This window comes from Triturus cristatus, chromosome 11 (assembly GCF_964204655.1).
Source record: "Triturus cristatus chromosome 11, aTriCri1.1, whole genome shotgun sequence".
Lineage (NCBI taxonomy): Eukaryota > Metazoa > Chordata > Amphibia > Caudata > Salamandridae > Triturus > Triturus cristatus.
The window spans coordinates 1042328683-1042353244 of record NC_140594.1 but is presented as its reverse complement, the minus strand read 5'-3'; the positions used below and the strand labels follow the sequence as shown (position 1 = coordinate 1042353244).

The window sequence follows — 24562 nt, the reverse complement described above, 5'->3', positions numbered from 1 at the left end:
GCCGTGGGTGTCTGAATGAGGTTAGGCACTGCATAAATATCGCCAAGATTGCCGTATTTACTGATGGATGGTATTATGATGCATGTATTGCCTTGTTACTTCCTGAACTGCAACTGACCAGCTATACTTGGATAAACTTGAAGTATTTGCATAATTTAAACGGTGTGGCGTCACGTATTGTGTGTGTCCCTAGTCCATGAGGAGTGTGTGGTGTATGGTCGCTTAACACATAGCCCTCTGGTTGCCCGACCGGCTCGCGCCACGTTACCGCCCTTAGGGCCTGGTGACCCCAGGTTCCTACAAAAGAGAGGAAGCAAGAACATCAAGGACGATAGGAAGAACCAGTTGCAGAATTTGTAGAGATGTTCTGAAGAAAAGACCTCAGTTTAAGAGGGTCATCAAGCGAGCGTGTGGAGCCATCATGAGTGATTTTACACAAACAAGGACGGAGGATGCCATATCGAATATTCAATTGTCTCATTTGAGGACGTAGAGCCAAAAATTATTTTCGTCTAGCATTAGTAGCGTTAGATAAGTCTTGTGACATGAAGATGTTGTGACCAGACCATTTGAGATAATGTTTTGCTTTGGCCACAGAGAGGACTCGCATTAAGTCAGTAAATTCCAAAAACCGCATAATTATTCCTCTAGGTTTGGAAGCATGAGGTTGAATTCGACCAAGTCTATGGGCTCGTTGAATATTTAATGAAGGCTCTGGCGGAAGGTCTAAAAGTTCTGACAAGAATTTCTTTAGGAAGAGAAGCATATCCGGACCTTCAAGATTTTCTGGCAGACCATAAAGACGTAGATTATTGCGTCTATTACGATTTTCAAGGTCCTCTGTGTGAAGCTTTAGACGTTGAATTTCCTGTTCCAAAATCGGAATTTTAGTAGATACATCATGTAGCTCGCTGATGCGTTGCTCCATATCTAACACCTTAGCTTCCATACTAATCCATCTATTCTCTATTTGTTGAATCTTCTCGTTAGTCGTGGTCATAAAGGACTTAAGACCTCTCACTTCATCCAAAATAATATCAAGAACAGGGTTTTGAGAGGATAAGATGGGTGAAGGAGGATCATTTTTGGCTCTCTTGGGTTTAGTACCTTAAGACGAGGCTCTGACCGAAATTGGAGCTTCATTAGCCATCTTGAGATGATGAGGAGGGCGAGAAGTGATTTTTAATAATGATTTTAATCAGCCCATATGCCTAGTAAAGACACATCACTAATCAAATAGGCTCCAGAGAAGAATTTACCAAAAGAATTGCGTCACCCTCCGTCAGCACTCTAATATTCGCAAAACAGGTAAGTAAGCGAAAGCGACGAGGCAAATATTAAATCAAATGCCAATTATATCAAGAGGCTAGGAGGTGTGACCAAAATGTAGAAAAAAAAGATTAAAACTAGCACATGCGTAGTATAAAAGTCAGAGGTTCAAAAAATGCAGCATTCTTTGAAGTAATATCCATATATTAGCTGGAAAAAATCAAGGTGTGCATACTGAGAATTTAAGGTGAAAAGAAGTAACAGCATATGTCCATCAGTTAGGCTCAGGGCGTTGATAGGGCATAATATAGCCAGCAATGACAGCGCTTGTGAAGATTTGACGGATTAATGTCAGTATTCCATGTATAGAGATGGTAAAAAAAATAGATATATGTGAGAAAAAAAATAAGAAAAAAAAACACGTTGCCGCGCGTTAATGGTAGAAGCGCGGGTTTACCTTGGAGTTGTGTGAGGCGAGCGGCCGATACAAAATGGCGGCTGTCGGTTGCATTACGCTGAGGGGAAAACACCGCCGCTGCCGCTGGTTCACTGGATGAAGAGAGAGTGGTCAGAGCGGTTTCAATCGCCGCTCCGACCTTTCATGTGCCAGAATCCGTCATTGTTGTTCCCGCAGGAGGCAGAATGAAGGCTGAAATCTTTAATAAAGCTCCGCGGTCGTACGGAGCTTACAGGAGAGCCGCTATCTTCCTGTGGTGCGAGACCACGCCCCCCGAAAGGTAAGATCTTTGACTAGCCTTAGTTCCTAGCTCTATCTGATGATGTGTCTGACATCAGACCTAGATCCTTTTGAGTCACACAAGAGGAGTTAAGTGAATTAAACCCCAGCAGGCAGTTTACAATCCTGCAGGAGCGTCACAGGCCCTTCCTCAGGCCACTCCATGGCAGATCACCCACCATATTTAAAGAAACCTGCTGCTGTGGTGGGCTTTTTCTCTAAATATGCTCCTGTCAACACTGTGGGAGCACTTTACGGAGCCCAAAGGGGTTGAAATTCTCCTGGGCTCCTTGAGGCCTTTGTTAAACATTGGAATATTGATGCTCTGGGCTTCTACCTGCCATTAGAAGCCTGGAGCACTCCATTGTTTTCAATGGGGTGCTCAACATTCCAATGTTCTCATAATGAATATTTCCTCTATTAGTAAGGTAACTATATCAGTTGAAAAAACTTGACAAAGTCACATAAAGTTTTAGAAACTTATTAATGTTGGGGTCCGCGCAAATCCTGTTTGTATGCATTATATTTGTGCTGCTATTGTATGAATGTAACAAATTAGCAATAAAAATGATGGAATCTGACTTTCCTCTTTTTGATACAAGCAGGTTGGGAGGTTCTCTAAATTTGTTATCTTAAATGAATTGTTGTTTGAGGTGTTGTTACCTGACATACATCCTGTCACTAAGGAGCACTGTTTGTGCTAAGCCATTTCCCAACGGATACCCTTAGGGGAAAATTGGCTTAACAAAGGGAGGTACCCCTAATTAGTGTGTGTGGAACCCAACAGCACACATCAGTTATATGGCCTCCCTCACTCTAGACGTTCAGCATTACAAGTGCGAATCAAAAGCTGTTCATTTTAACCTTATGGATGCTGTAACCATGCTGCAACATACTACTGATGGGCTATTTACAAAAAAAATTTGGAGCGCGGAGCTGCGCCAACATCAGCCATGACGCACTCCGACATTTTTAAAACACAGGGATGAGCTGTATTCACAGGAATATGGCGCACCCTTGTATTTCCCCTAGCGTTGGCGCAAAAACAGCTGCCTAGCGCCAGCGCAGGCACCCTGCCACCATGTAGCAAGGGTGCCTGCGGTGCAGGGGTGATTGTTTATGTGCAGGAAGGTGTCTCTTCCTGCACAGAAACAATCAATAATGGCAATTTGGTCTTCTGTGTGTGCTTCACAATGCAGCACACATGGAAAGAGCAACAAACGAGGAGGAATTAATAATTTCTTCACGTATCACCATTCTAACGTCTGGTAATCTATGGTGTTGGAATGGCGCTGTTTTTGGTGCTGCCTCAGCCTTGTAAATCTAGGGGCGCATCAAAAAGCAATGGGTGTTGCGGTGGACCGCCGACAGCAACACCCATTGAATGGCCCCTTTGTCGCAGAGGACTGCGGCAGAAAGGGGCATATTTACAAGGTGCCGTTAAACCACTTTAAGTGGCTTAGCGGCACCTTGTAAATATGGGAAATTGCACAACGCGACTGTAGCGTCAAAAAAAGTCACGCTCCAGTGGTGATACGGGCTTGTAAACATGCCCCCTACTGTTTCCAAGATGCAGTGTGCTGAGGAATCCATATTTTCAAAATCTACCTGAGCTAGGCTTTGACAAAATTGTTGAGATGGCCAGTTGTTTTGCACAGAGTAGACGCAGTAAATTATTTTGCCGTAGTATACTTTTTTGTCATTGCCTATCGTTTGCATTTGTATTTGTGTCTAAGTTGCAGTTTGCATGCCTGAAAATATTTGAAGTTCTTGACTCCCCCCATTTTCATCCTAGACTTTTGTTTATTGATTTGATTATATTCTTCATCTGGAAGAAGGAGAAGTTGCACCATTTGGCTCATTACTTTTTCCTGCTCACCTTTGAGGGTGAGGTGCGGAACCCATCGGAGTGGAATTGCAAAGGTAAACTTAGACTTAAGTGTAAGTTTACTACTTTTTAGTATTCACAAAGGTAAGTTACTACTAGTAACTTTACTACTAGTAAAGATACTAGTAGTAAAGTTACTTCTAGTAGGTTTACTAGCAGTAAGGTTACTAGTAGTAACTTACCCTTGTGAATATTAAAAAGTAATAAACTTACGCTTAAGTCTAAGTTTACCTTTGCGAATCGGGCCCATAAAATTAATTGAACGCAGACGATCGCTTCTGAGGGCTAGAGGTTGTGGTGATGTGGCTTAAAGGAGCTGAGAAAGTTTTACAGTTAGTAGATCTGCCGAGGGCCAGTGCGTGGGTGAGGTTGTATTAGTGGTGTTTTCAGTGTGTGAGTACTAGAAATGCAGGAAAGGTTGGAGTTGTGGTTATTCCAGGAGAGCAGTATTGATGTGTACACGTTTACAGGGTGAGCATTTGACAAGATTTCCTCTAGGGCGTTCCCTAGTATATTAAGGGGTATACCGGTAGATCGCTTATGGACATGTAAGTCAGTGGTGGGAGCTTCCTCTATGTATCTATTCACCACAACAATCATGTGCAAAAAATAACGTATCCAGCACCCGCGCTAGCTACAACTTTTAACTCCCTCTGATTCCACCACAAACAAACTGTGGCAATACACATTAGCCTTTCCTATGTGAACACAACAGTAACCTTGAGTTGCGGAGTAGCATGCTATTCACAATAAAGTGCTTCATCAGCTCGCCAGAGGTAGTAAGCGCTATATAAATGCAATTACACTGCAATATTTACTAACTGGTCAAAATTGAGAGCTTCAGGCCTACCAAGTAATGTGAGTGCATTAGTGATTTTGTCAGACAGAAGTCTCCTAGTATTGGGAGGAATGGGTTGCCAAACTTTTGGTGAGGTTCGGGTTGGAGCTGGGAGAGTCGGAGACAGAGAAGAAGGAACATGTAGTGCTGGCTGGCTGTGAGTTTGCATTGGATGAGAAGTGATTTGTAGCATTGTACTTGCACAATGTTGACGTGGTTGTGTGACCTCCTGGTGAACTCGTGCTGTTTTTATTCCTGTCGTAGCCCAGGTAGCTGGTTGGTTGCTGAAAATCCTTTGTGTGACATGACATTTTTTGGTGTAGTTTTATATAGCGGGAACTTGACACGAAGGTATCAGAGCACCTGTCACATTACACAAGCACACGTTCATTCTTGGTGGGCACGGGGAGATTGAGTGAATTGCCCAGAATCACAGGATGCTGGGCAGGCCCGGACTGGCCGTAGCGGGCACTGGGCAATCCCCCGGTGTGCTGCACGGGTGGGGGCCGTTTTTGTTACAGGGACGTTTTTGCAGCATAGCCGAGCACTTTGCCAGGGCCGGTTTTGGTTCCCAGTCCGGCCCTGATGCTGGGCCGACGCTGAGGCTCGAACCTGGTTCCCCAGCTCCAAAGTCAGCAGCTCTGGTCCTAAGGCCACATCCTCTCCCCTTTCTCCAGTTCATTCTCAAATGTCATGGCAGGTGACTAAGATTCCATTTAAAAGAGCGGGAAGTTCCTTTTCAGCCTCCTGGAGGATTGGAAGACTTAGAGATACGTTAAAGAACAGAACTATGGCGTCTCCTTCAGAGCTGTGCATACCAGCACTGGAAGGGCCATCCCTTCCAAGCAGGTTCAATGGCTCGTGCCTTCAGGCACACGCAGGATCGGTTGCATCCGTCAATGGGTGAGGGCCTCGTCGGCTCGGCTAAGGTGACTGTGAAGGGGAGACGCCGCCACCGCCATGCAACGTGTACCATTGAGTCTGACCTGGTTTAGCCGTCCTTCAAACGCGGCGGCGCGAGGGTGTGGTCGGCTTCCGCGGGAGGCGTCACGTGCCCGGCCGTCCTACATAAAGTGGGGCTCTTCAAAAGATTGCCATTCCTGAGCAAACAAAATTCAACTGCGCCGCACAGGACTTTGAGGCATTTTCAGCAAATCAAAAACGGTACATGAAGTCTTATTTTTTATGTATCTATGTTTTTTTAATGTATTTATGTAAATTATATTACCATCGACTAGCTTGCAACCACATTGTTTTTCGAAACACGTTCAGGTCTGGATATGTATTATAAGGTAGCAGATGTCTGTGTGCGCCCTTATTTAAAGGTTTGAATTCAATGATGTTTGTAGGTAAGGTTGTCAATTTCCTCTGAGAAAAATACCTGACATTTGTATGTGTTTTGGAGACTCTGAAAGGGACGAAGAGATGGTACTTATTTGGCAGTTTGTGTAAAATTCTGTTTTCTCTATATACAACAGCAATTCTTTCTCTGTTTGCGTTAAAAGCCCTTTTGGGGAAAATCTAGACCGCATTATAATTCTTTTGATGAGTTTCTATCTTGTATTTGCTCTTTTTAGTTTATGTCCCTAAGCAGGAAAAAAACGCATTTCAGTGATTTTCCTGACTTTTTTCAAGTCTTGGCATTAAAGGCGGTCAGGCCGGTGAGATACTAGCCTGAAGGCGACCCTATGAATGCATATATTAACAAATTGCTGCATGTGTGAAGCGTGGATCAGTCATAGCTGCAGTAATCAGTCCCTTTTTTATTGTTCTTTCATATTGTAATTGCTTTTATTAATATTCACCTTCCGGAATACAAAATCCATATCTGAAAAGTTTATACATTCGGTTTGAGATGTCCAGTATTCAAGTTGTAAGTCATAATCTGCTTTGACAGTCGATCGGCAGTTTAAGCTTCCTTAGTGCTTTCTACTGGAGTTCTCTTCTGAGTCGTGGCAGGGTCTCCTTAGCATTTCATCTTTCCTGGGTAGATACATTTAGTGTCATTAAACAGGCAGTACTGTCGGCTGTTACCTGCGGTGCAGAAACGACCTCAGAATCAGGTGCTGTATAAAACAAGTAAATATGTAAACTGACTCGTGCTGTCTTTTTTAAATTATAATAAACAACCCCACCATCCCTCCTCCCCCCCCCCCCCCCCCGGTTGGGTTACATGGCTTCTCTGCATCTCAAAGGCATCAGATTTGTCAATTTCCTCCGCTGTCATCAATCGATCATAGGGAGAATCAATGGTGTAAAGAGACTAAGCATACACCTGCAGCGTTTTTCGAGAAAATAGGATTTGTTGTACAAGCAAAGATTGAAAAATCAATAACAAATGGCTTTTAAGAATGCAAATCTGGAGGTCGAACGATATGCCAGACATGTTCACCTGTGAATTTGCTGTGTCCATAGTGCATAGATTGTTAGCCTGGCCAGATTATGGATTGTGGGAAAGGATTTTGTCTGAATCATGAAACAGCAAGCATTGGCAAAGTCAACAGGTATCCTCTTTGGAACCTATCGGCTTTGCCAATTGTTCCAACAATATGTTACTGTGTGTACATTGCATATTTCACATAAGTAAATTTTTGAGTGTGTTAACATTTGTATACTCTCTTTGCTTTATTGCAATTTTGCATTGTAATTGGGATTTACTTTACTAAGTGTTAGCACGGCCAAGAGATCTCGGCTCTAAAAGGCTGAGCTATTGGGGTTTCCAATGCTTGTATGGTACATGTGACCTGAGTCGATTTTAGGTGTTCAGGTGAGTTCTAACTGGGGGAGGGTGTTCATAAAGGTGCATGATTGAGAACTATGGGGCGGAGGCTGAAGGCAGTGAGAGTCCGTGGGCCGTAACAGTGTTCAGCTTACATGCTCATTCAATACTTGGCCTCTATCCACTGCACACATACCGATGGCCACATATGTACCATTTGTAATTACCAGTTCTAATTATTTATGAAAAAATCATTGACGTTACTCATTTATATCAAATTGCCAAGAAGCACTCACAAAGCCAATAGGTCTATCTTGTTTTTGGCATGTGTTTGTTGTGTGATAGGTCTGACTGCAGTACCAGAAACCTCAAAAAAAGACACCTAAATGCCGGTCTGGCAGCATGCTGTGTAAACCACAGGATTGTAGTTCACATGTTCCTTCATGGGAGCGGAGGAGCACCAAACCCCTGCGCAGAAATCTGGAAAAATAAAATGGTAATAAAAGAAGTTTATTCCCATTTTATTTTTCCAGCTTTTTGCCGAACGGTGGGGGCAGGGCGGGCCCGTGCGTCATTGCTGCTGATTGGCAGCAATGGCGAGTGGTCCCTTCAGTATGAATTGCACATGTCGGTTTGGCCGGCTACATTTTTACGGCCAAACAGACATGCGCAATTCAACCTCTCTATGACAGCCGGGTTGGAGAGCAGGCATAGGCCTTCAGCGCTCTTCGGAACAGTGAGGCAGCTTGCTTAAGGCAATCCAGACACTTCTCTCAAGGATCATGAGAGCAGTTTCTGGATTGGTTAAGGAGTTGTGGGACCTCGCGTTGGAGGAGTCTGGAGCCGGGGCCAGAGAACACCGAGGACGTGCTGCAGGCTAAGGTAAGTGAAAGTTTTTTTTCATTTTTAAATGTTTCTGTGCATTTTTTTAATTGTATTTATGTCGTTTTATTTGTATTGAAGTCGACCCACCATTTTTGTGGGTCACCAAGTCCCACTGGACACCCCACTTTTTTATCTCACATAAAGCACTATGGCCCACAATAACATTTTGACCACAGACAGCAAAAGGCTGTTTCATAGGAGAAACTTAACAATTGTAATCCTGTAAAACTGTGGAATTCTTGGAGTCAAATCTAAAACTTGTGGAGCAAAAAGAAGCAATGACCGCTTTAGTCCTCTGCGGAACTCACTCTGCAACGTCTCTGGGCGGGCAGGAGCACAGGTGGTGTTACGCATCCGCCTCAGAGTGTGGAGTTGTGCTGTTCAGTGAAAAAAAATCAGACGGCCTGACTTCCTCTGTTGTGACACGCCAGGCCGTGATTGTAGGTCCCGGGTTTTTTAGTGCCTCAGTGCTCCTTAAGAAGTGGAGCTGCAGTATGTGTTCTCCGGCAAGGTTCATCCAAAAGTAATGCAGGTCATTTGCTCAGGGAGAACCAGATGCAAATATCCTCGGCTTCTCTGGGATTCAAGTACAAACGGCAAGGGCGTAGCTATCAATAGTGCAGCAGGTGCAGTGGCACCATAGGCCAGGGCTGTGAGCAGTCACTGCTGCTTCCGCGAATCAGCAGTGGGTTGGGGAGGGGGGAAATAGGGGTGAGGGGGGAGAAAATTGAAATAAAACAATTTGCTTGCCGGTTGCCCGCCGCCTCCCTTCGGTCCTCTTCCTGGGTTCTGTTGGAGCAGGAAGCAGAATAGTCTCCCCTAAGACAATCACAAACTGCAATGCAGCATTGTGATTGGTAAGCACCCGGGCTTCCCTGAGCCAATCACAACGCTGCAATGTAGCGTTGTGATTGGTCTGAGCACCGTGGTTTGGCACTCAGATTGGGAATGGAAGACTGGGCATGTTCTCCACCCAGGCTGTAAACATGGAAAGTGCGCATGAATGTTTGGCCGGCCCCAGAGGGCCAGCCAAGCATTCATGCACACTTAGGAGGGTGCCAACACTCCTCGTTCCCTACGCAGCCTAGCCCCGCCCCACAAAGCTGCCCCAGCACAGAAAATTAAATGATAATAACATCTCGTTATTATCATTTTATTTTTTTGTTGTGCTGAAAAAAGGCAGTGGGGCGATGCTCGCAAGCATCCCAAATATAGCTGATTTTTACTGCCAAAACATTCGACGAGGGCAGTTTTCTTGCTTGCACAAGGGCCCATGGCACATTTGCTGCATCAATGGTAAAGGGGGAAATATGGGCGAGAGACAGCAATGGGCAGCAGGGTGGTGGAAGCAATATGGTGGGTGAGATTGTGGAATCATGGTAGACGGGGGTGGGGAAGCAACAGCAGGGTGGAGGAAACAACGAAAATTGTAGGACAGAAGCAACATGGAGGGCACAGGTGGGGGAAGCAACATGTAGGATGGGGGAGAGAAGCAAACTAACAGGGAGAAAGAGCAACATGGAGTGCAGCGGAGGAAAAGTAAACAGGTATGAGCAATGAGCACAGGCATTGGAGAAGCACAGCGGCAAGAGAGAGGGTGCAACATGGAGCATGAGGGAGGAAGAGAAGCACACTAGGGAGATGGCTGGAAAACACATGCACTCCTATGGAGTGCTTAAATAAAAAGAAAAAGGCAGTATCTGAAAAATGAGCAGTGAAAGGACGCACACAAATAATGTACCCATCTTTCAGGGGAGGAACAAGCACAAGAAGAGGAAGGAAAGCTCAAATAAACTAATGAATAAGAAACAAGCAAATGAAAGGGACAAGGGGGCCAAGCAGTGGATGATCTCTAAGCCTACTGTAAACTAACAATACTTCTTGCAACAGACAGCGCATGCACTTTCTAGTAGGTGAGACCAGTAGCGGCAGGCACAGGTAAGAGCAGTGGGGCGGGGCAGGGGCAGGCGGGGTGGGGGTCATGCGAGTCAACAAACGGCGAGAGAAGTAAAATTAAATTTAAAAAAATAAAACCGCTTACCTTGCACTCGCCGCATCACTGGTTTTGTTTTTTTTAAATTTAATTATACTTCTCCAGTCGTATGTTGGCTTACCCCCACCTCACCGCTCTTACCTGTGCCGGCTGCCACTGGGTGAGATATTAAAACATACAGGGGCTGACTGGGAACCCAAAGCAGCCCCCGCCACCCTTCCCGGGGAGGCTAGGGGGGGGTTGCAAGCATGAAGCACTGCTTCTTAAAAAACCCGTCCCTGAGCACTGCTGCTTTTGTTACTTGTGGCATCGCTGCAAAACCAGCCTCCATGCTCCAAAACCAGCTTTCACCCTTACAGCCTCCTGGGTAAACGCCCGATGCCCGCCAGGCCAGTTTGGCCCTGAAAACGTGCATTAATTAAAGGTAACTCAGGTAGGGCGACAGTGATTCCATTTGTGTCTCGACACTGTTTTCTTTCACTAGTCATTTAATTGATGTGTATATCACAGACATAGATCCCAAAATAATAGTTGTTGTAAGATGCCATTTAAAGTTCAGAAGAATCCCAAACATAGCTGCAACTCTTTTTAAGGTCTGTGGTCACATCACATGGAGTGAGCCCTGGAAGGGCTAATTTAAAAAAGGCTTCTGACACAGTTTTGAGATGACCGGTGTCTTAAATAGTGAGGAACTGGAGCAGTGGTATTTTACCACCGCGGGGGCTTATCTACAAGGCGGCGATATAAAATTATTGCCGCTTTTGCGGCCGTTTTCGGCCGAAAAGCGGCGATAATTTTATCGCTATATTAGCAAGGTCACGCTATCGCGTGAAACCTTGCCTTAGCGCCTGAATTCCTAACGCCCATCTTTGCATCTCTAATGAGATGCAACGTGGGCGTTCCTCTACAGGATAACGGGAGAAATGTCACTAAGCGACATTTCTCCTATTATCAAGCCTCACGCAAAGCAGCATAGCGACAAGAAAAGTAGCGATAACCTCTGTTATCGCTACTTTCCTTACGCCTGCTCTGAAACTGACTTAGCCATGATATCCTATGGAAGGTGGATATCATGGCTAAGTATGTGAGACCCTATCAGCAAGCTATCGCCAAACTTTGTGGGATCATTGCTGGGTTTCCAGTGATAATCTCACGTTTGGCAGTTAGCGCTAGGATTTTCATCGCTTTTGAGATAAGCGTTGCTAATAGCACGCTATCTCAGCAATAAAAATCCATGCTAGCCGGTGATAATTATCCTAGCCCTAAATGCGCTTAGCGATAACTATCGCCGGTTGTTGCTGATATGCCCCTAAAATGGTAGTAAATGGTTGTTTGTCAGTGGAACTTTAAAGGAATATGTTGCCTTTGTTGACATTTCTAAAGTAGCTACAGAGCACAACGGAATAACATAACAAAGCAGCATTATAATCCTGCAAAACTATAACAAAGCGAAAAAATACAGAATAGAATGAAACAAAACATCTTAAGGGAAACAGAACATAAGAACACAATGCAATAATGGAACACACAAAAAACAACAACAGAAGAAAAAACACGTCACTGCAACAAAAAAACAACACAACAAATATACACACATATTCTTGTGATATATTAACTCCTTCACAAATCTGCTTTCTTAATATGGAAGTAAAAGATGTATGCACCAAACACTGCTTTAATTACTCCCAAGCCATATAATAGCACCAGTCAAAAATGTTTTGTGATCTGGCCCCACATGTCTTGAATCCTAAAGTGAGTCCTGCTGTAAGTGGTGCATAACAGACATCTAATTAGCTATGCTGCTATGCAGGGCTGTTTCTGAATGAAAAGAAATACTTCCAGAGCACATACAGTGTGGATAGGGGAAACCTAAAACTGAAGACAAGAATGAAAACAAATCTGAGATGCACAGAATAAAAGAGGCACATCTTTTATTGCAATAAGCACCTCACCAAAGACTTGCTCTTTGCTGAGTGAAACATTTTATATTTTGTACAATGGTTGATCTGATGGCTTGCACTGCTGAGGTCATTGGAAGACACCTTTATAAAACGTTCTCCATTATGTCTGGCCTAGATATTCCACCCTTCTGTGGTTGGGTGGGGTCAGTGTCAGCTGATGTCACTTGCCCTCTCATCTTACTTAGTGTGAGGCATCTTGAATCAAAAGTCCCTCCAGGTACATAACACACATGGAATGTGCCCTCTTTTCTGCAGGGTAGTCTCTTACTGGTAAGAGGTCCATAGAGTGTGGACACTGGATAAGCCTAAAACTGAAGACAAGTTTTAAAGCATAACAGGGATGACCAGAACAGAAGAAGCACACGCGTGTTCACATGGGGCTCTTTTCTACAGAAAGAAACATTGTTCAAGTTTTACACAAACTATGTTGCTCTTGAGATAGAAGGGACAGTATTAATACAATGGTGTATTTGAGTGTCCTTTCAAGACTAAACCATTATTATTTGAGAATTTGCTTTTCCTATGCTGCATAATTTAGTAAAACCACAGCACGGTATGGGCCGCCTTTATCACATAATTCCAGCGGCCCTGATTGACACAGGTTTGACAGCATCCAAAATGAATAAATAAATAATTTCCCTGGGCAGTTAATATATGAGAGATTGATCCCCTCTCATTCTTTGTTTTGTAATTTTTTAAACACAGATATTCGGTGTGTCAGTGAATAGTATTGTGCTTGATAGATTGGTAGGACTTATTGATTTTCTGGGTTGTGTAATATGTGTTGAAGGAAAAGATTTATTTTCAACATCTGCAACGGAGAGTATACATTGTTAATACTGTCATAAAAATAAGATATGGAAGGCAAACACGTTGCTGTTAGTTAAGGTAGAAATAAACCTGTGGGGGCCTCATTATCAGTAACACGCCTGTTAGCTCCAACCCCACCAGAGTTATAATGCCTAGAGTGCTCGTAACTGTATGGGGGGAGGGGGAGAGGAACAGGGATTGCAAGAGGAAAAGTAGAAACTTGAGTGTCGCCCTAGACATGAGGAATCTGTAATCCTGGCTTCCATGGTTATTCCCCATTCATGCCTGGTATTTCTCTCAGAAATGTTGGATGCTCTAACTTGCCGAAGTCTCCGGGTGAAAGACACCTGGTCTGTAAATTTACCATGGACTTTGTACTTCTGATTCTGGTTACCAGCCCCAACAAATTAAGAAGGTACTCGCAAACAACACCGGAGACGTGACATCTCCACACACTCGCACCGATTTCCACCTAGGCTTCTGAATTGATTTTATTTCTGTATTTGTATTAATTTGTAGGAGGTTTTAAACAGAAATACTACACACTAATGAGATCAGGGTTCGTAGAATAGATTATGAGATATAGAGTTGTTGGCTGAGATGAGAGAAAGACACAACTACTGTATAATTACAGGCGTATCAACTAGGGATACTACTGGAGGTAGACTCTGAGGGGTAGTTTGTGCCTAGGCAGGATTATGGGTGTATCTCACAGGGAAAGGTGTTCCCAGAGGTGAGGCATCAACAAGTAAAAAAGATTGAAAGCAAGAGGCAGCATGAAGGAACATTCAGGAGGTCTTAGTTGCCCGAATGTATGGAGTTCATCAGAAGACAATGTTGCCAAGGTCAAGATTGCCTTGTGCTATTGTTGAATGGAAGTAGGATGGGTACTTGGGAGTTTAAAGAGAACATGTGTGGCAAAGACAAAGTGAGAGGGCAGAAAGTGGAAGGCTGAGTAGAAGACTGTTAATTGTTCAACATTAGAGTGTTTATGAGAGTTTTAGTAGTTTGGAATGAGAGGTGGTGTGAATTTTCCAGATGAGCAGCTGGAATCTGAGCCATACTACAGCTATGACTCCAATTCCATGCTAGAATCTAAGAGCGTGATAAAGTTGCTAGCAGGTGGTGATTGGATACAGGTCCCGGTAACAGGAGTTAAAGGAAGGAGATGTAGCTGGCGAGGTGGTTGGTGCGGCTGAAAATTGCATGGGCGAGAGACAGCAACACAGAGCGCAGCAAATAGGGGAAGAGAAGTACTTAACCATAAAATAAAAAAATAGTGCCTGAAAAGTAAGCCATGGACAGACACAAATAATGGTAGTGTTTGCAGTTTAGTATTGTCAGCCTCGAATACATGCATCGGTGCTAAGTCTAACAAAATGCATAAGCATACCTGTTAATCCTCTCCCAAGGTCTACATCGTAAGCACGGAAATATTTGGTATTAAGATAACTTTCTTGTGTAGACCTGTTGTTCTTATTACAGTACAAGTGTGCAAATCCATATGTGTCGGGTTATAAAAAAGGTTAAATATTAAATATATTTGATGTGGTGGGAACAAAGTCATTGATGCACAGTATTCAAAACTGGGTTCAATTTCTACAAGTACTTATTCTGATCAGTTAATGCACCCACTCATCCCTCAGATATGTAGAAAATACCTTTCCCATAATCTTCTGGCCTTCTGATCTTCTCACTGGAGGAGTGATTTTTTTCAAAATACATCCCTTGATATGGAAGGAGATGCAACTATCATTTGGTTTCCAGATAACCAACCTTCTTCATGAACTAAAGTTAAAAGGGGATTGGTTGGTTATTTGTGTCTTGTTTGCACCATATGCATCCTTGTAATCTTATTTAGACAGTAAGTTTTAAAAAAATCCAACTTTTACTTTGAAAATAAATATATACTTTAAATATAAAACACAATTAGTTTGAAAACATTAAGTAGGAATTCATTTATCTATTTGACCTTTTTTCATTAAAAGGTAACATCTACCCTGTGATCCGATGGCTATATACATTTCTTCCCCCTGCTGAGAGGAGAAATTCAGTGAATCTTAATAAATAGCTCTGAAAACTAATCGCGATTTGGTACTTCCTAACATTGCCTCAAAATGTAACACTAACCCTCAATCCATATCCCTGTCTAGTTTCTCTAGCATTACCTGCCAACACACAAATCCACACAGAGTACCTGAAGGCTCTAGCCTCATCTTGCTTACGTTTAATCTTTACACAGAGCCTGTAGTGTCCTAATACATTAACTTGGCACTGATGAGTATGCTGATGACACTCATCTTTACATCAGGGTAAAGTCGCTTGAGAATATCTAATTTCTTTGGATCACATCCAAAGTTGGATAGCTCAATTTAAGCTAAGATGAAACCATTCTGAACAAAAGTTCTTCTCGTCATGATACAGAGCTGGTGTTACAATGAAGGCAGTATGTTACACACTGACACAAAGGCTATTTTACTAAAGGTTTATTAGATGTTTAGTCAGATACCCAGGACTGCACCAGTGAAATGTTGTTCACTCAGCCCAGTGACAATGAAGTGACTGCCACTAGGAGACCCCACAAATGGATTCTCCATGACTTCACAGAAGGAGCGGTCATACATCTCACAATGACATCACTGACCATATACTAAGATACTACAATATCTTACTTTTTAAAAACAAAAAAGCGAACACTCCAATAATACAAAATGCTCCCGAAGGACAATACCAAAGAAACATGTTTAACTTTTGACACATGTCATGAAGTACAACAATGACGCAGAATACTTCCACAGTGACGTACAAAGAAAACAGAACACTTTCAAACACTTCATCACACTCTCAAGACACCACTGTTCTCTATCAGCCATTCTCATCCTTTCTACCAATAAACGTGCACGTCAGTTTGGCAGACCAGTATAATCAAACAACAAACTAACCATATCAAAAATCTATCTTTCACAATACATTTATCATACATACCAGAGCATCGTTCCTCTCTGTTCCAACGTACAACAGCAACTCATTAACTATTTTTCAAATGCCTAGAGCAAGATGCATCAAACATATACACACATTTATAAATACCTAAGGCAAAAAGACTGAAGACACAAATCTAATAGGTTTTCACATGCCTATTACAACCAGACTGTTTGTACAAAGTTTGTAAAAAAACATCTAAACGGGCTGAACTTGCCCCTAGTAACTAAATTACCTATAGAAACATCTGGCAAATCTTTACATGCCTATGAGAATCAGCCTGCCTCTAGAAACATGTTTGAGGTCTTCACATACTGTTAGTAACCAGACTACATGACAAAACATCTAACTGGTTCAAATATGCCTGTAGCTACCAAACTACCTTTAGAATCATCTGGCAAATCTTAACATGAGTATAGCAACTATCCTGCCTATAGAAACATCTGACAAGCCTCCATATGCTTAAAGCAACCAGACTGTGTGTAGAAAGGTTTCTTAACATACATTTGGCAACCAGACTGCCTGCAGCAACATTTGGTAGAGCTTCATGTGTGTATACCAACCAGAGTGCCCATAGACACATCTAATAGGTTCTAACTTGCCTATATTAATCAAGAGACCTGCAGAAACATCTGACATAACTTTGCATGCCTGTATCAACTAACCTTCCCAAAGAAACATCTGAGAAGTATTCACATGCCTTTGGCAACCAGTCAACCAGTAGAAACATCTGACAAACCTTAACATGACTATAGCAACAAGACAGCCCATTTAAACATCTGACAGGTCTTTACAAAGCTAAAGCAACCATGCTGCCAATAGAAACCTCTCGCATATCTAAACATGCCTATAGCCAGCAGACTGCCTGTAGAAACATCTGACAGAGCTTCACAGGCCAATAGCAACGACTGCTGTAGAAACATCTACCAGGTCTTCAATTATCTTTAGCAACCATATTGTTTGTAGAAGCATCTAGCAGGTCTTTATCTGTGATGTGTGTGAATTAATGGAAAACAAAAACTGAGAAACCATATTGGAGGAAACCAAATCATGGAAAAACAATTTTAAGGAAAGACAATTTTAAGGACATACAAAAAAAATCAAAAATCAAAGGAAACTTTTTAAAGACAATATAATTTTAAGGCAAATCCAAAAATGCATTAAACTTAGGTGGAGTTTTGGATTACTGTAAGGGTTTTGGTTCAGGGATTGGTAATGTTTCGGGTGATGAGGGTTTTTTAGGGGTCAGGAATAAATGGAGTTCGGGCATAGAAAAGGTTTTTTTAGGGTTCAGACATGGTGAAGTGTAGGGGTGGTAAGGGGTTTTTAGGGTTCACGGATAAGTGATGGTTAGGTGTGTGAGGGTTTTTAAGGTTTCAGGGATGGGTGGAGTGTAAGGGTTTTGAGGGATTTTAGGGTTCAAAGATGGCATAGTTTATGGCTGGTGATGGTTTCTAAGGTTCAATGATGGGTAGCGGCTGGGGCAGTGAAGAGGTTTCAGGGTTCAGGATGGGGTGAAGTTTAGGGTGGTGAGGGGTTTTATGGATTCAGGGATGGGTGGAGTTTAGATGTAGAAAGGGGTTTTTAGGGTTCAAGGATGAGTAGTTTAGGTTGATGAGGAGTTCTTATGGGTCATGGATGGCTGGTGTTTAAGGGCCATGAAGGTTCTTTTAGGATTCAGACATGGGTGGAGTTTGTGTGTGCTGAGGTGTTTTAAGGGGGGTGTGTTGAGTGGGATTTAGGCGCAGAAAGGATTTGTAGGGCTATGGAATGGGTGGAGTTGGGTATAATGAGTGATTTTATGGCTCAGGGATGGTGGATTTTTATGGTAGAAAGGGCTTTTAGGTTTCAGGGATGAGAGAAGTTTAGGTGTGGTGAGAGGATTTAGGGGGCAGTGATTGATGGTATTTAGGGATTTTGAATGGTCAGCAGTGGATGGTGTTTATGGGTGGTGATCGGTCATTAAATTAAAAGAATTTAAGTAATTGTTTGACAATGTCAAAGATATATTAAATAAATAATGTCCCCTGAAGTAAAGGATTAAAATAAATATGTCCGACAAAACTGTTTCAGAACGAAAGACCCTCAACCATTGCATTTATACTGAAAAATTAAGCATTCAAATGCCACTTTTGCCCAAAAAGACATTCTATGAATTAGTTTCAATGAAAAGGTAAATGTCATTCATTCTGAAAATTTCCATTAAACAGTTTAGAATAAATGGTTTCTCAGTAATGGTATTCCATGACATCGTTTATCTATGTAATCAAATACAACATTTTAACTGCCTATAGCAACCACAACTAAAAAAGTTATCATTACACAATAACATGGTATACTTATGCACACCAAATCATGGTAAACAAAGTATGCGCCCTTCCTGGCGTGTAGGCCTCTGCGGCAGACATATTGCCGCCTGCCCTGCACCAACTACAAAATCAACATGGCAGCAGGAGCAAGTGTATAGAGAACTCCACAGACTGAAATACAGCCCGTGGAAGCCACAATCACATCTGTTCCACACTTTGATCAGAATAAGGAAAAAAGGACTCACAGAAGAGCAGCCAGAAAGAAAGATGCACTGGGAAAAGGGGGGGGGGGTAGAGGTAAGTACGTAGTAGTGTAAGAGCAACAAATATCACTGCGGGGCAAACGTGGGCATATAAAGTGCTTCGGTGTACGTCCTGCAAGGAAATGTCTGCTAATCACTACAATTTCAGCTTCAACATACAATACTGCCATGCTGCATCCATCGTGACACTGCGCATGGAATACTAACATTAAACTACTCCTTACACATATTACCACACAAAGCACCATTAAGCATATGTTCAAAATTTTAAATATTTACGTACAAATAAAGCCACTATTTTGTAGAATTAAATGCACCAACAGAGATCTGATACTCGCCTCTTTATTCCTAAAATTAATCTTCTATTCTTTATTTTCTCCGACGTTTTTATCCTTGAAAATTAAGCATAGCTTCCAAATAGGATTTTCCTTGAAAGTAATGCAGTTATTTGCAAGTAATCTCCATTGAAATCTTTACTTTCCTCAAATCTCATTTCTCAGAGTTTAATGCACAAGAATATCACCTCTGTGTAGTTACAGTTCATGACTGCAAAGCTCCACTGTTCTTGAACATTCTTTAAAGAAGAGGTGTGGCGCCGCGGCCAGTGCGGCTGACTCCGGAATCTGGGGATCACGGTTCGATCCCTGGCGGCAGATTAGCCCAGCACCATGTGACTCTGGCCAATAGCTTGCTTAATCTTCCCGACGGCCCCAAGCACCTAAAGACACTTACGGGTGATTGTTTGCGCTTTACAAATGTGGATTTGTTGGACTTGGCCCTTTTTGGCAGGTTCACCCCGAACTTTTTGCCTTAAGCTCTGACATGGTGGTAGTGATTTTTGGCCTCTGCACACTTTAGCCCTGTGGCCCAGTGTAAAATGCGTGCGCACTCTGAGTGCGTGTGGTGAGATTGGCCTGCCCTCCCATAGGAATGCATGGGGGATATGTGTGTCCATGGTAATTCCTGGTGTGAGAGGAGTGCAGGGTCGAGTTAATGTGCGAACTCGTGAGAATAAATGCTGCGCAATGGTGTGCGCCGATTTATGGTGACTGGTGGTGAAGTGCCACTTTTAAAAGTTGGCATTTCTGTGTGCTATGTGTCTGCCTGCCTGATGTGGAGTGCATGTCTGGCTTGTGATTGACAGGAGCTGAGAGGGCTGGGGAATTCCAGGAGCCAGGGTGAGTCTGCCCAGTGGTGAATAGAGAGATCTGCATCTAGATGGGAGGGAGGAGTTGCACCTGGGACCTGAATAGGACTGTGCCTTCCCTCCACAATGCTGGCTCCGCCCCCTGTGGTGCGTCTGAGCACCTAGCCCCCACCTGACAAAGGAGAGAGGAGCTGAGCACAACAAAGTGCTCCAAAGGTCCCCTAAACCAGTTCTGACTGGTACCTCCCCAAGCCCTGTGCTGTGACACAAAGAAAAAGGGCATATAAATATAGGGGCTGTGACCCCATGAAAGTTGTTCAATTGACTGGAGGGGGATGGGGGGGCTCACTGCTGCTGGGGCCCAGGAGGGCCCGCCATGGGGGCTACCTCCCTGCTGGCGGGCCCTGTGTGCTGGCCCCTGGGCCCAACTCTGCCCCTGAACTCCTTCCCTGGACTTTGCCTGTTCTGTTCCTGATCCTGACTGGAGGTGGGGGGGCTTGCTGCTGCTGGGGCCCTGGAGGGACCGCCATGGTGGCTGCCTCCCTGCTGGAGGGCCCTGTGTGCTGACCCCTAGGCCCAGCTCTGCCCCTTCATTTTTCCAGGACCTGTTCTTCCCTGGAGGAGGACTGCTGCTGCATCCCTTTGAGCCCTGTGAGCGCGATGCTTAAATTTGGAGAAAAGGAGCACGAGGGCTCCGCAGCGCGGCGCTGCAAACTTTCCCGAGGGAATCCCGACGTAGGGATTCCCCCTGCTGGAGGGGAGAGAGGCAGGAGCCCACCCCGCATGGCCGCTTATTTTTATATTTTAATAGCAGGAGCCCACCCTGCTTTATATTCTAATTCGGAGGGAGCCTACCCCTCATTGCGCCTTTTTATATTTTATTTACCTTAGCGGGAGCCCACCTCGCGTCTCACCGCCGCGGCCCAAGCCGCGAGAGGAATCTCCTCCGGGCTGCTGCCTAGCGCGACCCGGAAGTCCGGCAAACCTTGCCTGGGACGTGGGCGGGACTGTTCCCTGCCGAAGAGTGTGGAAGCTGGGCAGCGTGAGAGGAGGACGGGAGTCTACCCCGCCTCCCCGAATGCCCGTGACAAGTCCCGGGGCTCCCAGGAGGGGGCCCGGGTGAAGAGTAAAAGGCAGCTGAGGCCACCGATGGCAACGCGGGGCTCCCAGGAGCAAGGGGAAGCCCCGTGCCATGAGGGAGATGCAGCCGGATCCCCCAGCGAGGCTCTCATGCGTGAGAGAGCCCCGCCCGCCGCCTGTGAGAAGACCCGGCCCCCAGGAGCGGGACCGGATGAAAAGGAGACCAGAGCCCCAGAGAAGACCGGAGTCCTGCTGTGGAGTCCCGGTGAGTGGGGGCTCCATGCGGTTGGTGCCCTTCGAGGCACAGTGCCATTTTCACATTTTTGAGCGGCCCCGTCTAGCAGCGGGCCGCTCCAACACAGAGGGGCATGTTTCTTTTTCAGAGCCTGTGGGGCTCCAACGCTTGGGGGTCACAATTGTTTTAGGAGCCAGTGCGCTCCAACGAGGGCCCAATAGTTTAGGGGCCTCCGAGGGCCACAGTGCTTGGGGGCATGATTTGTTTACAGAGCCCCGTGTGGCTCCAACGAAGGGGGCACAATTGTTTTAAGGGCCACTGAGAGCCCATGCCGCATTTTAATATTCCCAGCTGCCCAGCAAGTAGTGGGCAGTTGCACCGTTTAGGTTATTCATTCCTTGGGGGGCATGTTTGAAGTTAGGAGTGAGATGCACTCCTCTGCCCCAGTACTTTTCTTCACAGCTGCGCAGCACTTAGTGCCAGCTGCTACGTTTAGGCCTGCGCAGATTGCTCACCCTTGACTTCCGCTGCATTGGCAGCGCGCCCTGACATTCTGGACACAGGGCATTTGAGCCCCTTGGAGAAGGCCAGTTGGCCAGGGGGACTATTAGGTTTGTAGGGCGCCAGGCCCTGATGTGAGATTTATAGGCTGCTAGGAAATGTCTTATATATTTAGTATGATTTACGCACCCTGTGTTATACCTCTAAATGTGGTTTTTATGATTAGGAGGTTGTTTTGCATATTATGGTTTATGCTAGTGAGATTATGTTTCACTATGTGATTTATGCCCCTAATGTGAGTTATACTTAGGAGGTTAGGGTCTAATGCGTTTAGACTTCTGAGATGATTGCATAATGTGTTTATGCTGGTGAGGTTGGCGCAGAATGTAATTCGCGCCTGATGTGATACTGTGCCTAATGTAGTTTATTTTAAAGGCTGATGCTAAGTACAGTGATTACCAGTGGTTACTGGTTGTACGTTTATGATCTGTTACTTTTACTAAGTTCGCTTTGTGATGGTTCTGACAGTGGTCCAGTGGGCCCTGTCAGGTGTATATAATCCCTTGTAGATATGACCCAGTGCCAGGTGGCACCATGTATATTATGTGTTTACTATTCTAAGGTGTTTTGAGAATACAAAGGCTATTTTTGATATAACCTTGTGTGGAGTTCCTTTTGTAGTGTGCCTGGGATGTTGTTGCTGTGTGCACGTGCAAACGCTTTACACATTGCCTCCGGGATAAGCCTGATTGCTCGTGCCAAGCTACCAAAGGGGTGAGCAGGGGTTATCTTTGGCGTGTAACTCCCTTGCCCTGACTAGAGTGGTGGTCTCTGCCTGGCTTTGGCGCAAGCCTTAGCCAACCAGAGATCCCATTTCTAACAGGATTATTATTATTAAAGGGACAAAATTCTTCAATCATTTGTCTTGTTTCCTCCTATTAATGATGCCATTATGGTCATTCTTCCTAAAAACTGACATAATCACACTTGTTCTTCCTCCACTGGCGTTCTTCCTGTGTGCTTCAGAATCCATGATGGAGAGCAGAGGTAGTAAAGGTTGCCCCACAACAATGGCATATACTCCAATGATCCAATGGCTCATGTCACACTAAGCTATTGACCACGCGTGTAAATAGTTGCAAGCGTAAGACTGGTGGGAAGAGCGTCCTTCAGGCATTCAGAAACCACCATTGACCCTCAAAGACCACACACTGCCAATGGAACCCACAATTTCATACACGATCGCAGTAGACCAGTCACAGCTGGTTAGCTTCTCAAAAGTGTTTCCTAGCCAACTTAAACTTTGTATTTGAAGATCCTACAAAATTCTTGCCCCTTTAACTTACACAATTGCTGGTAAACAATGCCAAATCTCTGGGTTCATCCTCAGTACCGACTCTACCTGAACTCCACCTGGACAAACACACTAAACATCTGGTCAGAGGTGCTCACCGCCTTTTGAGAGTTTTAAGAAAATGAAAACCTTTCATTCCTAAGGAAGACTTTAGACAGAATTAATGATGGCCATGCCCTCCTGATTGACATTCCCAGAGCCAAACTTGCACTCTCAGAAGCAACCATCCAGACTGTTACACATCGTTTTGCTATTCGATCCTCGATAAAGATAATCCCAGTGCTAAAGGATCTCCAATGCCTCTCGCTCAAAGCAAGGTGTTCTGATACACTCGGCTGCATTACCTTTAGGCCGTCCATACACTCCATAAAACAGTTTATAAAAAAACAAGATACCTGGGGGAGCTCGCTCATCTATAGCCAACGAGGTCTATTTCTGGAAGATTCGAAAACTTTGAAACACAAAACATTGAAAAGGCCTTTTTGGGAGCAGCCCAAAAATGATGGATCTTCTTCTGACTTTCCCTCAGAAAAGCTCTCCCCCTCAGTAAATTCAAATATGAGCTCAGTATATATATATTTTTTTTAACTAAGACATAGAATCACCTGTTCTGTTGGCCCAGTGAAGTTGACATAGACTTTGGATTTCTGTTTTGGTGGTACCTGTTGTTTTGCATCTATATAAACCGAACATGCTTATTTTCATTTTGGCTGATATTGACGAACTTATTTTATGCATTGTACGCCTTATGTACAAAACCCTTTTACTATGGACTTCGATTCAACAAAACACAAGGGGTAGCGGAAGTTACATTACATGCCGTTTGACCTTAATGGCATCGCAGGAAGTGACGTCATAATATCTTTGGCGCTGAATTGTCCCTGGAAGTCATATCACATGAGCTTAACCATGGTATTATTACAAAAAGTGACTTTGTTGAAGTCCCATAATAAGTGCATGATTAAAATAGCAACAAATATGTTTTTGAGCCACCACCTATATTAGGGTACTGACATGATCTTTGAAAGTGCTGGGGCGTAATACTAGCCCTGAATTGTTGCAAGCGAGTGAGCCAGACCTCTTCTAGTGGGATTTGCAGGGTTCTTGCACTTAAAAAAGTTTTGAACAAACTTCTGTCAAATAGTGGATTATGAAGCAAAACTTTCACATAAATTTGCTCAAAAGCCAATAGCTGTGAAAGAGCACTTATTCAATATCCATAACCTTTCATGGTGTACCAAGTGCCAAAACAATAAAACCTATGTTTCCCAGGAGTTGACCCCATTTCCTTTCTAAATGTGCTACTGGTACATGTCACAAATTACCTCCATTGTGCCAGAACCAGCACTTTGTCTTGGTTCTCCCCAAATGCCATGGGTATGTATCCCTTTGGCCAAAAAGTGCATGCAATGTACTAGTGCCAAAATGTTGCCATCTATGCCACCCATATACCAAATTGTATTGTATTGTATTGTAATTGCATCTATATAGCGCTTACTACCCCTGATAAGGCGTCAAAGCGCTTTTTTGGCGAGTAGCACGCTACTCCTGAACCTATAAAGGATTAGTGTTGAATTAGTATAGTGAAATAT

The 24562-nt window shown here is 44.0% G+C and overlaps 1 protein-coding gene across 1 annotated transcript in view; it reads left to right on the top strand.

Annotated features, from left to right (window-relative positions):
- Nucleotides 1-5784: 5784 nt before the first annotated feature.
- Nucleotides 5785-24562, top strand: part of APOD (apolipoprotein D) — a 54698-nt gene continuing 35920 nt past the window's right edge. Inside the window, exon 1 of the mRNA XM_085633840.1 lies at nucleotides 5785-5895. The gene's annotated coding sequence lies outside the window, so the exon portion shown is untranslated. The remainder of the gene's footprint in view (nucleotides 5896-24562) is intronic.